The sequence below is a fragment of the Typopeltis vanoorti genome, chromosome 22 (genome assembly GCF_054136105.1).
Source record: "Typopeltis vanoorti isolate ZY-2024b chromosome 22, IOZ_Tvanoo_1.0, whole genome shotgun sequence".
Classification (NCBI taxonomy): Eukaryota; Metazoa; Arthropoda; class Arachnida; order Uropygi; family Thelyphonidae; genus Typopeltis; species Typopeltis vanoorti.
In genome coordinates this window covers 90,320,110-90,336,140 of record NC_143570.1, presented here as the reverse complement: position 1 = coordinate 90,336,140, position 16,031 = coordinate 90,320,110, and the positions used below count along the sequence as shown (strand labels likewise).

At 35.5% G+C, this 16,031-nt stretch overlaps 1 protein-coding gene across 5 annotated transcripts in view; it reads right to left on the bottom strand.

Annotated features, from left to right (window-relative positions):
- Positions 1 to 12,471, bottom strand: part of LOC150094561 (transmembrane protein 198-like) — a 261,654-nt gene extending 249,183 nt beyond the window's left edge. For all 5 annotated transcript variants that reach the window (XM_090411785.1, XM_090411783.1, XM_090411787.1 and 2 more), the window contains exon 1: positions 12,130 to 12,471. The gene's annotated coding sequence lies outside the window, so the exon portion shown is untranslated. The remainder of the gene's footprint in view (positions 1 to 12,129) is intronic.
- Positions 12,472 to 16,031: the final 3,560 nt, after the last annotated feature.

The window sequence follows — 16,031 nt, the reverse complement described above, 5'->3', positions numbered from 1 at the left end:
GAACTTCGACCCTTCTACGAGTTTTGCCATGAGGTGGCCTAATAAATTATTAGATATATGAAGAGCCAAAGGCTTCAATTCGGCGACATATAATAAAGGTTGAAACCGTTCTGGGTAGTGACCTTCTCTCATAATGTTGAACAATAATACAGCTCCTAGGAGCTAAGTTCACATTATGGGTAAATATCAAGAATAGTGATCGAAGCTTGCTCCACCTTTGACACGAGTTGCCTCAGCTTGCACTACCTTTAGGGTCAGTTGCTGCAGTATCCAGGTATTTGCTTACGCTTGGAATCGCCGAACTTCATATAGTTTCTACTATATTCGGCATGAAACTCTTTGAGTTTCTTATTCGGCTATGAAACTATATGGGGTGTAATATCCCTTAACCTAAACAAGCAAAAATTAATATTTGAAATCTCTGATGCTCGTTAACTTTTAGTTACTTATATCCTTTCCATGCTATCGTCCTCCTCTCAATATGAAATACCTTGAAGAAATATTTATTGAATACTGCCACTATATCTTCTGTTGCTGTCACTAGTACCATCTGCAGCAATCAGGATCGTTCTTCCATATTTATCCTTCCTTATTTATTGGCCATATAACTAGTCAGAAAGAACTCCCTGTTCCGACAGCTTCTTTTCATATTTCATTATCTTTTTCATTACTATACCTGTTACATTGCTTGTCATATGCTTTATACTCTTTATGCAAATACTAGTTTCGTGCTCATACCTCTTCGCAGCTCTTGCCTGATCTGATTATTAATCTGCTTCCCACTTCTCTGTTGTTGCTCCGTTTCTAAGAATGTAGGTCCACCTTTTTAGAGTAAGCAGTTTGTAGATCTCTCCACCACTATTTTCTCATATCATGATTTTCATTCCTGCTTTGTAATTCTATGTGCCTGCCTGACCAGTTTCCATGTTTCAACTGCATAATTACTCTCATCCACTGAGAGTGATGTGTTTTCTCTTCCTTAAATGAATACAATTAAAATCTCCCATGATGACGATGATCGTTCTCCTCTTGGCTGCTAATATTTTATCTGTCTAGCCATTTCATATCCTCTCCAAACATTCCAAGGTCGAGGCAACAATCCTCGGAACACCAGTTTGCTTCCATCTGACAGCCGACAACTTCAAAGCCATTATCAGTGTTGCCTAGTCAGATCATCATTCTGAGAGGACACAATTCATCTGAGTGCTCCCTTTCTCCTTTCATGGACATTTCTAAATATATTAAACTCTCCATATTTTATTCTGTCCACTCACCGTCCTCTGTAAGTCACGTTCACTGAGGACTTAATCTTTTGTTCAATCAACTATTAATACCATATACTCATTTTCTTTGTTCTTACTTCTGCTTTCTTACTTTCAGTGCCCACTAATCCCTTTTAGGAAAGTTGCGTTTTATTTATTTATTTTTTTTACAATAATCGAAGAATGGAAACTATAAAGTATCACTGTTTTCATCAGGTGTAGGCATTTCTATGTCAGTTTGCCTATTTTGCAATAAAAAAATGCAGTTCATTTGTCCTTAACAGAAATACTTATAATCTGCATCCCAATACCAAGAATGTTTGTAAGTCAGTAGATGATTTTGATTGTCCATCCTGTGGAGGCTTAAAAAAACTCCGTCTTACATATTTACAATGTTCAATGGGTAAACTCCGGCGAACTTAGCGTTGCCTGGAAAAAAACTGCTGCAGTCTACAGGTTCTCATGCTGCAAAAACAATCCCTATGGGGAGAGGGGGGGGGGGACTAGTTAAATTTTTGAGTTTGTGCTAAAAAAATTAGTTGCACAACAAAATAATATGTCTAGAGTACATGAACCAAACATGAGTCGAAAACAAGGCTACAAATTTTGACACACTTTTACCGCTTTTTTCAAAAGTACCACTACTCTACATAGCTCTTTAAATAAAGAAATGTCACAGACATCATGATGGTTCTCGCAAAAAACAACAGAAATATCGACAAGTGTCGATATCAACATGTCGATAAATATCGACAAATATCCCACCCCAGAATTATTTTCTGCTTATCAACAAGGAGCTTATCATTACGATATGTATTTAATACATGAATACACGGCAATATTGATTTTTGTAGTTGTACCAACCCTACTCAAGAGTGATTGATTAATGAACGATTAACGATTTATTTATTTATTATTTTTTTTTATAAGTCTGTTTTCATGGGCAAAACAATTTGAAATGATTTCCCCTTTTTTACACTACAAATTAGCCCGCTGCAAAACTGCTACAACTAGCAAATCGATTCGAGATGATGATGATGATGATGATGATGATAATAATTCCTCCGGAGTTTCATGGAATGTAATTAAATTTAGTATTTATATCACTATTAAAATTTTTGAGTCATTTCAACTGTACCATTATCATCTGAATGGCAATAGGAAATTATTTCTTGACAAAATAACAAAAACAGCTCCAGCTTTAATTGTGATTACGAATGATGAACGTGTCGAATTTATACTCAACAACAACCCTCCAGGTAGATGGAATTTAATAAAATTTGGGATTGACGATGTATTCAAGAAACTGGATGGATTGAATTTAATAAAATTTGATATTTAGGATCTCTATTAAAGTGTTAAATTCTTCAGTTTTGGTTTCAATCCTATCATTCATAGTGGCAAAATTGTGTAGTTTGTAGAGTTATTACAAGCCAAACAAGTTGACAAGTCATACAAAAGTACTAACTTTTGACATACTCCTAAGATTTTTATAAAAGTGCCACCATTCGATGTCGTTCTGATTATCGTAGCTCTCTCACTCCTCGTGAAAACGACGAAAACATCCAAAAATCTAAAATTACACTGTGATTAATGTAATAACCCTACTGTAAATGAACAACTATAAGAGGCGCTACTCCTAATATCACTCTGTGAAATAATTTAGCTATCTAAATTCTCGAAAAGGGACTATCTGGTTGGAGGTAAAAAAAAATGTTTATTTATTTTATTTTGTTTTTGCATAAAAAGTTGTGTACAGTTCTAAAGCTTTCCTTTTCAAAATTGTCTTCCACGACCTTCTGTTGCATTTCCGCTGCATTTCTCTCTCTCTCTCTCTCTCTCTCTCTCGTTTATATATATCTTCGTTTTATGGAAATTTTTTGAACACCTGTTTTGCTGGTATCATAAGAGCTATAAAGTAAAGGGAAAACTTCACAAATGCATTTCTATTGATAGTCGTGTTCAACATATAAAGCGCGTTACTTGCAAAGTTATTTTACCTTAACGAGTGCAAGTCATCAGCCCCTCTTCGTGAGTTTAAAACCTGCCAGAACTTTGATTATAGGTCCTCTGTTATCTAACGCAGTTAGATCAATGATTCGGAAGTTTGAGGGAACAGGATCCTTGGGAGTTCGACCTGGAAGAGGATGGAAACCAGTACCATCGCGAGTGTCAACAGATCACACAAAAAATGTTTCTGGTAGTAGTAGTAGTAGCGCAACAATTGGATATGCCTTATTCCACGGTACGAAAGTCTTGCGCAAAATTATTACCTTTATCCATACAGGATCAGCCACATACAGCAGCTTCTACACAACGATTATGATTAACGACTGACGTGTCTGATCAGATTGGAAGTCAACGATGCTTGGCCTTGAAAAATTTCCCAAAACTGTCAAAAACAAAACTGTCGAATTTAGGCTTCCGATGCATCCCATGCGCTCCAGGAACTCCCATTACATTCACTGAAAATTACCGTTTGATGTAGTTTTATAGCATATTTTATAATGAGCCTTCTTTTTATTTATTTATTTATTTTATTATTATTATTTATTTTATTTATTTATTTTTATTTATTTATTTTTTTTTTTTGAGGACATCACTCCAACAGGACGAGTAACTTGTTCCATCCCCGCACGAAAATATCGCGATATGCTGGACAGTTTCATCATTTTGCAACTTCAGCAATAATTTCTAGACGAGACCATTTTTGTGCAAGATAAAGTACCTCCTGACATTGCACAACAGGTATAGCAGCTTCTCTGGCATCACTTCACAGAAGATGGAACGATTAATCGCTTCTTTCCTGTTGCATGGCCACCTTGCTCCCGTCTATAGTGCGGTGTTTTGAATTTGACAGCCATAAAGGACAACGTATCACGGACTACAACGAACATTCCTTCAGGCATGTTATGTTCTGCTCTTGAAAATGCTGTGTACAGGATGCAATTTCTGGTCTACGAGAACGGTGGCCACATTGAACCAGGTCCTCTTTCGCATGGGAGAATTCACTATGCTCGAGTTGTGCAATAGGTTACATGTTTATGACAACTCTTACGCTAAAGTAATTTTAATACCGTAATTACTATGCTGGAGTCAATTGACAAACATTTTATTGCTGTGTTTTCATATGCGCAACATATAAAGGTAATATTTCATTTCAGTTTAGTCTTTGTTATTCATTTGTCTGTCCATTTAACGGTTTCTTTTCCTTTGAACAGCACCATTTTCTCCCTAACAGCGACTTTTCGAACTTTTTTTTTTTTTTTTTTCGCGAAATCCTTCTTCCCATGTCTTGATTAGTCTCCCTACCAAATCTGGTGACGTTCCACTTGTTAGATCGAACTATATAGGGGGCTCTGAATAGGGGAAGTTTAATTATGGCCACCCTTTATATATGTATTACTGGTCACTTGCTCCTTAGTTCTTGCTCCTTATTCAAACGCGTTTGAATAAGCGTTTAGACATCGTTACAGATCATAAACTTTTCAGAATTGTGCTCGGATGTAATAACTACAGTTGCCATGCAACAGGAAAGAAGCGATTAATCGTTCCATCTTCTGTGAAGTGATGCCAGAGAAGCTGCTATACCTGTTGTGCAATGTCAGGAGGTACTTTATCTTGCACAAAAATGGTCTCGTCTAGAAATTATTGCTGAAGTTGCAAAATGATGAAACTGTCCAGCATATCGCGATATTTTCGTGCGGGGATGGAACAAGTTACTCGTCCTGTTGGAGTGATGTCCTGTATGAATGTCAAAAAGAAAATGAAATCTGAGTATACAACTTCTAAAAAAATTCTGCCAGCAATGCAATTTTATTAATTAATACTAAATGAGTTTCAATGTCGTTAAATATACAAATAGGATTTCTAACATGTTTCGCTAAGCCAAGTACTAATGGGATAAAAAAAAAATGGTGAATATGCAACATTCCACGTTCCAATATGAACAATAGCACTGCATTTCTAGATTAATTTTTATTGAATCCATTTATATTTTTCTTGACTTTGAAAAATGCTAACAGTATAAATAGCAAAACGTCGTAAATTCAATTTGTACACAACAACAAATCCCAGTTACCATTCTTTAACTGGAAAACCTTTACCTTATACAAATTTTATGCATATGGAGTGATCGGCAGACAAGACCAACACAGCCAATATTATACACTGCTTAGAAAGAAGTCAATCGGCATAATGTGAGAAATAATGTGGTACCATAATGTGAGGAACAAACACACACTGCGCCAACGTTAATAATATGTAGGACCTCCTTTCGCTGCAATGACCACAACAATCCTACAGGACATACTTTACACAACCATCCTATAGCGGTGAATGGGAATTTTGAAGCATTCTTTCTTTAGGTATGTAATTAGGACCTGGATTGTTGTAAGGCAGACGTCCCTTGACCTCACTCGACGCTCCAGTTCATCCTACAGATGTTCAATAGGATTGAGATGAGGGCTCTATGAAGGGCAGTCAAGTGTGGTGAGGTTCATGTCCACAAACCACGCAATTACAGCAGCAGAATGCACTGTCCAGAATATTCAGATACCTCTCGGAGTTCAATGTTCGTGGCACGACAAAATGAGGTCCGAGGCCAAATCAGGAAAAAGAGGACCACATCATCACACCACCTTCGAATTTCATAGTCGGGGTTACGTACACTGGTAAGAGACGTTCGCTAACCCATAACGGTCCATATGCTCTGAAGAGGGTGTAGAATGATTCGTCATTCCACAACACAGCTTTTCAAGCTGCCACGTCCAACTACAACTATACACACTCTTTGCACCACTGAAGACGACTGAAAGTTGTTTCGGGTATTATGGGGGTTGCATATTGCGATCCTACCAAAGAAACACATGTTATGAGCTTCAGTTCTGAATGTTTTTTTGCAGATTCGTGTTCCAGTTGATGCCCCGAACTCCACATTGAACATGTCGGCCGACGACTGGCAGTTTTTACACGTTTGGTGAGTGTGGTGAGTCGTCCACTGCGGATGCCACTTGCAGTTGACTCCCTACACTTCCATCTAAGCATGGTGCTGATTGTTGACCTGGGATGACCCAATCTGCCAAACAGATAAGCCTGCAACATGGCATCATATCACAATGTCTCTTTCAAACTCCGTCAGTTCTCTTCTTGCAACCATTTCACATGGACACAGTTGTAACTTGGGAGCATCATATTTCTCCAATTTACACGGCTACAAACACAACTCATTACATAGTGCGTTGCATGGGGTTTCCGTTAACTTCTTTCCAAGCAGTGTATATAGATTATTTCTGTCTTGAGACTACTCTTGAAAATCGATGATAAGGTTAGCTAACTAAACATAAACAAATAAATAGAAATTGCACTACTTTGATTTATTTATGCGCTGCTCTGACAGGGATCCTTTAAATAAGGACACTGAATATTTAAAGTGCGGTACAAATGTATGGAGTTCTTCAGCGTTTTTCAAGGAAGCGATAAATGGGCCTGTAGCAACTTTCTTTAAGTAAGTATGCATTAAATATTCAAGCATCCAGAAAATAACTAACAATCAAAAGATACAGCTTCCAACTACAACTATTCACAACTATTCAAGAAACACATCTACAGATTCTTACTGTTTTCTTAATCTCTTGCCTGCACACACCCGATGTGCTACATGATTTGCATTCCTTTGTTTGTGAGGTTTTTTTTATGCCACTCCACCCACGAAAGGTTGCAAGCCTGTTCACCTGTTTCTATCCTGAGCTTGTTGGTACCAAGGAATTCCAATTAAAATATATCATCTGACCATCTTCTTTCAGGTCTTTCCACAGATCTTTTACCTTCATATGGCTGCCACTCCAGTATAATTTTTGACCGACATAAATCATTAAGAGAGAAAAAACTATGAACAGAATTACGATTTATTTCTCAAAACTTCGTGATAGGCATGCATTCGGAATGGCTGAGATTCGGACGGTATCGTAGTTTCACAAGTTTTAGATGATTAAATTTAAATCTAAGTGTAAAATATTTGCAATCATAACAAGAATATTTTCACTTAAATGTAAAATCTTCGTTTGATTTCAAAGAACTCTGTATTTAGAGTCAATGACGCGGTAAGCAAAGCAGATATTCAAGTTTCAAGAATTCTGCTGTTCTTTTTAGGTATGACAACTGTTTTCACATCTGATTGCCTAGATTCAATATAAAGCTAAACCTCCTCCTTTGAATATACCGTTCTTAGAACTGCAAGCTCTTCACTCCTTGAGCAACAACAGTAATGCTGTCATCACAAGTGACAAAGATAATGATGCCATTGTTCTTTGGAACAGTACCAGGTATAATTGTAAACTCAATATTTTACTCAAGTATAATAGTATAATATATAGCTCTACCTAGAGCGCCATCCGCAGAGACCCGAGTCAAAAACGGTTTTAAACAAATTAAATAAATTACACCAGGTGCATTCTTGGAATACATCACTATTGATAAATTATGGATTTATCATGCTCGTCCTCCACGTACTTAAAATCTTTCAAAGGGTGCAAATGGTTACCCATTACGTCCTATAATTAATTTTATTGGCTTTCCAGTGTACTGTACTGATAAATGTTTCGTTAGTCTTCATCGAAATCTATATGGCAACACTAATTCTCATATTAAAAATAACACTGGCTTCAAAGATACAATAAGAGATCTATGCTTGCTGGACAATAAAAAGATGTCTTTAAATGTCATTTCACTATTCACCGACATCTTTTCAATTCTTATTAGCAAAATAAGTTATACTAGCAAACGGAGGAACAGATACGAGCAGTCTTATGTCACCAGCTTTGGTGGACAATTTTATGGAACATCTGAAAAATGAACTTCCTTAGTATCCACGAAGCGAGCCAAATACTTGGCTTCGCTTCGTGGATATCTTACCAGACACTTCTAGAGACGAATCACTACAGTTTATGAAAAAAATAAACTCAACCTACTCTTCCATCATTCACTACTGAAGGCGAAACTAACAACAGCCTTTCCTTTCTGGATACTTTAATAATTCGCACATCCGCAGGCAATACTCCATTTTTGCTTGTCGATAATATTCCATTACTGGGAGATATGCATCACCTTCTTTAACTATTAGGGAAAGTATCCTGTTTTCTACCACTTCTATTCTTGCTTACGCTTATCAAGCAATTTAAATTTAATCGTCTGTTTCTTGAAACTTGTGAACCTCCGTTCGAATTTCAGCCCTTACAACCGCTTATAATCCCGTTTTAGGGAAATAAATACGATTCTGTATATAGGTTTTTTTTTGTTTGTTTGTTTTTCTTAATGATTTATGTAACTCTGTATTTGAATTGCAAAACAATAACCACTGAACTCTAATAATGTATTCTTTTGTTTACTCTGCTGTGAACAAGACACTAGTAAGTAAACATAGGCTATGGTTATGTCAGTTTTAAATGTTGTCAACTGATCTTTTTGTTTTCTCTCCCTGATGATGTCGTTGTAAGAAGGAAGAAATATATAGGCCCACTTCTGTGCAAACTTTTAAGTTTCTACAAAAGTGGAAGTTAATTTTATTTTTACATTCATGAAAAATCTTGGATTCGTGCATCATGTACTATATATGAATACAGACACCTAGAATTAGGTACTATATAGGAATACAGTCACCTAAAAGTAAGCAGAAGATTCGAGAACGAATAATTCAAAATTCGTTCAAAGTTCAAAAACCCTTCCGCAAACAGTTGTCAACCTGATTGGCTGAGTACTTAACATGCCCATTTTCTAACCAACAGGACACTGTGGGTTCTCTGAAACGGGATCAATTATCTCTGAAAGTTTGATCACATACAACTAATTACCCAAAGAGTGAGATAACCTTCCTTGGAGATTTCAACGTCCATAATTCCTACTGGCTCCACTTCTTTAATTTCACAGACAAGCTGGAAGAAAACCTGAACTTTTTTTTTTGCTGTCAGTAACGATCTAACGCAATTGTTAACCTACCCACCAGAATTCTAGATAATCCTCATCATTCTCCCAACACCCCCAGACCTCTTTCTTAATCAATTCTCCCTCCAAATACACTGTTGACGTTAACTGAAAATATGACAATAACGTTGGCTATATTTCTTTTTCTAGATCGTGATTCTCCCAGCAAAGCTCAGTTTTGCTTTGAGATATAAAGCATTCTATGGCAAGACAATAGTCCCGAATGGAATAATCCCTTCGGAATTTCTATGCCCTTTTTCTATGGCCTGAATATTGCTTCTGCTCTCATGATAAGCATTTGCTACAATCTAATAAATGAAATTATTTTTGATGGGATGAATGCCATTTCCATGCTCCAATCAAAGCCCTCCCTTATCAAAGCTTTGGTTTCAAAAAATGTGCTGAAGTAGTCCAAGCTCACAACGTAGCATATGCTCAGTGACCCAAGTTAAGATCCAGCTTCTAACTACAGCGCATAATAATTTTTTTAGCAACGCAGACTTCGTAGGGCTAAAAGAAACACATTAATAGATAAATAAATATAAAAAATAAGAAAATATTTTTAAAAAAATTAACTTACCATGATACTAATGTATTATAAATTTACACACACACGCGCCGGCCTGATTGGCTGAGTGGTTACCGTATCCGCTCTATAGGCAAGAGACTGCTGGTTTGAATCTCGCAAAGGGATGCTTGTGATTGTCCTACTAACCAATTACTATGTTGTGACCTGTTTCCTGACACAATATGACCTTTGATGTCTTTGCGCCATAAAAAAATCTAATCAAATTAACACACACACACACGCACACACACACACACACACACGCACGCACACACACACAAAGTGGTAAGGAAGGAAGAAACATTGATATAAACCAATCTTCCAATACCTGAGTGAGAAATTTCTTTAAAAGTTCGATATGACTCTCAGATCAGATATCGCGATAGCTCTTATATCAAGTCTTATTATCTGATAACCTTTGCTGAGCCAAAAAAACTCATTATAAGACATGATTTTCTAAGAATTTCAGTTACTGTCATTCTGACATCTTTCTATTTGAACAAAGCATCTTTCATCTCTGATAATTCTATCCTGAAAGTGTGGTAACCTACAGCACATTTTACAAGGGATACAGCAAATATAACCTAATGAGGAGTCCCTGGCAGGAACACAAATTTTTTAAAAAAAAACTACTGCAAATCTCACATATGGTGTTGTGTCATATTATTCGATAAAATCATTTATCGAAAAGAAAAAAAAAGTGAGAATAGGCCATCAAAAACTCTAGTACCAGATTTGTTTGCAGCAACGTCTGGAATGAAAAACATATTCGAAGTGCAATATCTTAACTTTTGTTTCCCTTAAATTTATTTTATGACACCCATGAAAAGTTGTTTCCCTAAATTACTTTATTCCCGGAGTAGGCTCAAAGTTCGAAAATCTGAGAAGGCTGCTCCGGAGAGTACATGGTTACTATTCAAAGCCACTCCAGGTCTCCAATAAGCAGTAGTCATCTCACACTGAATGATTAAAATCATCCAATGTGAGATTACTGCTAGTCATTTGCAAATGTCCATACCATAATGCAATTCTAACCCACAACTTGTAGGTGACAGAATGAAGATGCTATCTATTCCACCAACTGGTTGGTAAATGTCATCGATATTGTATGCAGATTTCTGAGAACACAAGAAAATGTTAATTAAATAAATACTAAAGTTTTCCAGTTATTGTGTGCTAGAAAACAATCACATACTGAAGAATTTTCCAAATGTTAAATGGATAGCTGACCACCCCAATATATCTTTAAGGATACTATACACTTTGTGATAAAAGAATGAAAATATGGAAGAATTTTCCAAATATTAACGGAATAGTTATCACTGCAAAATATCTTTAAGCATGTTATATATTACAGTTTCAAACTAATCAACCACAAAATTACAGAAATGAAACCAAACAAAATAATGAAAAATATTTAAAAGTAAACTGCTTTGAGAATTTTATATCAATGGTATAAAAATCTGCTAATTCTAGCTTTATTTAGCTAGGAATATTCATAAAAATTTTGCATATTTTATATATTTTTAAAATTATGCATTTAAATATCGTGATGATTATCGTGAAGGCTGTTTTTAATGACTAAAAATTTTAAACCAGCTGTAATAAATGAAATTAAATATTATACTATCATATTGACTTTCAGTACAATGCTTACGTATTTTAAATTTTGTCTCCTTCAGAAGCATAACAGCGAAGCATCAAATCGGTAGAGGAAGTTGATTATGTGATTAAATATAATTTAAAATTTTCACAATAAGAAATTATTCCTCCACTATAAAAAGTACGCAGAAATGATCATGATTTATCAAAAGTGAGTTATATAAATTCCTGCCCAAATGCAAGTACTTCCCAAATTTCAAACTTTTGAAATTCGGGCAGTACTTGTAAATTAAAAATACTCAGTAATTCATTAATGGCTAAAATAGTCAATACAGTTACAGAAGAAACTAAATGGTAAACATAAATAAATAAATAAATGTACATAATAGTCTTGATCTTATGATCACTTAAAAGGAATTTTAACTTATGAAGGGGAAAAAAAATATCCAGAAAGCAACATATTGTGCATAAACTGATCAACACATTCCGATAATAATACACAATACAGAATCACTCTTTCTTTCTTTCTGTTCTGACACTGCCTCAAAATAGAATAACTGAACCTGACAAAACAATGAAAAATCCATTTAAAAGTCGGTAAATTGTGTAAACAGAAGATTTAACAATGGCGTATATTAGTCTCTCGGCTATTAATATTCGTTTATTTTCTAATTAATACTTTATTTTGCTAGATAATATTCATAAACAGTTGGCACTTACGGTATATAAAAATATGTCAGTACTAAAAGCCATGCGATTATTTCGCGCATCCAAAAGCTGGTTTGTATACAACTTCGATTACCGTCCTTCTTCAGAACGACACATTCTCTCAGTTTGGCGACCATGATCCCAAGGGCTGAGCTACGCTGTGTTTCCACTTGCCACAAGTTAGCTGATGTACATTCATGGTGGATCGCAGTTATAGAAAAGCCATATTTTCTTGAATAAAACTCCAGATATTTGGGATGCAGTATAGTCACAAAGAGTTAAACCCTACTGCCCTACCACGTTACTCAGGAAGAACACAAATCATAAGTGATAATCGTATCAGCATTTGCCCGAAATGGCCAATAACAGCCTCGTAGCAACGGCATACACGGACGTTCACATTTTCTGCCACAAGAGGGCGTTACTTATATATAAATTAGGAATAATAAAAAATATATATATGTGTGTGTGTGTGTGTGTGTGTGGCAGGAAGCTGCAGACGATCGAGACCAGCGGCAATGGCTTCTGCCGTTAGTTGTATCGATTAGTGAATTCTTTTGTAGCCAAGGACGTTTGCTTGCTCCCCAGTTGTCGCACTGCTACAAGCGTTGCCGCGTTCTGTATGACCGTTAGTCCATTTTCGGTAACTTGCTCCCTCCGACCCAGTTTCCTAGTGACAAAACTGATTCTTGGCTTTGAATTGTTCGATCTTTTTCAACCAGGAAACTGTCACAGTCGTTGTAAAGAACCAGCGGTGTTTTGGTCAAGGTTACAAGTATGATCAAAGTATCACACGCTGCAATGTTTATATTGGGACACACACAAATGTGCACAAAAAAAAAAAAAAAGTTTCTTGCTGTGCGAAATATCTAAAGAAATAAAGTTGCATGTGGCATCCCTCCACGAATTTCACTGCATATCAATATCAATACTCCCTCATGCATACTATAAACACCAAATAAATAATTAAAATTACCCTTAGCATTACATTTTGCATAGTTAGTCTAGATTCGGCCTGTACATAGAAAGAACTCCTTATTCGAAATTCAGTGTCCTTCCTCTGACTAGTTATAAGTTATAAATATACTGACAGCCCATATTACAACAAATATCTCCAAATTGTTCAGCTTAGTCTTTATAATCATTCTTTGATATTAAGAACACAATGCACTGAAAATATGCTTCTTTGAAAAGTTATTTACAGATGCGTTTTTTCAGTCTAGAAACTAATGACATTACATATAAAACATTATGATCCAGCAGCACGGAACACACTATTCCCTCTGTTATTCATTATCTATATGGATCACATTATGAAGGAAAGTGGTATTAAACATGACATCAGAATTGGAGATGTTAATATCAGCTCTTTGCTTTATGCGGACGATGTTATACTTCTAAATAAATCCACTATAAGTTTGTAAGATTCCCTGACTAAATTGAATAACTGTTGTAATAGATATGGTATGAAGGTCAGCATTAAAAAGACAAAGACAATGAATATAGGTAGAATTGTTAAAAATCGCAACTGCTTTGTGAACGGGGAACCTGTGGAACAAGTAAAACATTTCAGCTACTTAGGCACGATCTTTACTGAAGATGGTAAATTAAATATGGAAATAGACAACAGAATCAACACAACTGGTATGGTAGGAAGTCAAATAAATAAATTCATATGGAATAAGAGAGAAATTAGTCGGAACACTAAATTAGCTGTATACAAGACAGTGTTCAAGCCAGTTTTAACTTATGGATCTGAGAGCTTGGTCAGAAGTAAAACACTTGACCAAAGACTAGAGACCACAGTTATGAGAGTCCTGAGAAAGATTCGAGGCGTGAACAGATGGCATCAGTGGCAATGTCACATTAAAAACAAGGATATTAGGAAAGAACTTGACATTGTCAGCATCCAGGAATGCATTAGCAGAGATAATCTCAGGTGGTATGGTCACTTAAACAGAATGGGCGAGGAAAGATTAGCAAAACAAGTGTTCTCTGCCAGGTTGGTAGGAAAACGACCCAGAGGAAGACCAAGGTATAGGTGGATTGATACTGTACAAAGTGCCTCAGACGATAGAAATATAAGATTTGATAATTTTGGAGTCTTGACAAGAAACAGACTGATTTGGAGGAAAATTGTAGATAGGAAGTTAGTAATGATGTAAATTTTTCATGTAGTACTATCATATCCTGTACACTCCTTGAGGGGTACATGGCAGGAATTTGATGATGATGATGATGAAGTATTAAAATGGTGCATGGGGGGGGGTGCTGACTTGTAAAATTAAGGATGTAATGGTTCCTTTGTATAAGGCTTTGATCAGGCTACATATGATTACTGTGCACAGATTTGGTCACCTGGTTTTCAAAAGATGATGCATTGGAAAAGGTTCAGAGACGATTGACTAAGGTGGTTTCTGGTCTCTGGAATGAGTAGGAAGACAGATTGAGAATATGCGATTTGCAGAAATTGATAGATAGAAGGAGGAGAGGGAATATGATCGAGATATATGTTTTTAAAAGGTTGTTACCATATTTATGTCGGGGAGGTTTTGCACAGAATGGGTGAAGATAGGAAAAGAACAAGGGGGTCTTCCCTGGAAGTTGTATAAGGAGAGTGTGAGCAAAGCGATGAGGAGCAGTTTTTTTTTGCATGGAGAGTGGCAAGTGATTGGAATGCTTTTACGGAGAATGTGGTGAGCGCGCGGATAGTGAATATATTTAAGGCGCGGTATGAAACTGTGTGTATAACAGTGGACCACCCACGATGAGTCTTTGACTCCATGGAGGTTTTTATAATAATAATAATAATAATAATAATAATAATAATAATAATAATAATAATAATTTTATTATTTTAAAAATATTATTATTAATATTTTTATAATAATAAATTGCGTTTTAAAATAATAAATTACTTTATCATCGTACAGAGTATTTACATATACACAAGAAAGTATACTATTACATTTTCTGTTCAGTACAAATGTAGAATACAGTGATTTTTTTAAATATAAATGCATAATTTTTTTTTCATTATCAATATCATAGCTTATTATTATACAGCCTATTTACATATATACAATTTTTTTTTGAATATCAGTATCTTCGTTATTGTTATACACTTTTCTGACTGTTTTGTTAATCTGCATTCTTTGATTATGAAGATTACGTGTAGATATGTGAGGCAAATGAATCCCACCTACTTCGAAGTTTGGGTTAGCTTTTATGAAGAGAGTGGGATTTAACCTTCACTGTTTGTGTTGTTGTTACTGTTTATGTATGAGATGTAAGCATTGGATGCTGGTGATCTGTGATGTGTATAGTAGTGTTAATAGTATATTAACTTTATTGGTATATTTTCCAGAGTTCGTGTTTTAATGTTCTGTAGTTATCTATGTGATTTAAATTTCTTGGCAGGTTGTTGAGTTGCTTGGATATCTGATGTGATCTCACAAAAGAACCGTATGTTCTTTTGTGTAATAATAATAATAATAATAATAATAATAATAATAATAATAATAATAATAATAATAATATATTATCTATTAAACGAGAAAAAATTAATGACACTAGCAGTTTTAATTTTGATCAAGAGAAATATATAAAAGCAATTTCAGGTAACGAACACTATAAGTACCTAGGAATATTAGAAGCCAATGATACTTTCGATTCTCCAATCGAAAGTTAAGCAACAAGCAGCATCAGAATACGACAAAAGAGTTAGAAATATTCGGAAAACAAAACTAAATGGAGTAAACACAATTATAGCAATGAATTCTTGGGCTACACCAGTGATCCGATACACAGCTATCATAATAGATTGGACAAATGAAGATCTGTACTGCAAAACCAAAAAACTAATGACTATGTATCATTCATTGCATCCACGAAGTGATGTTGACCGGTTGTGC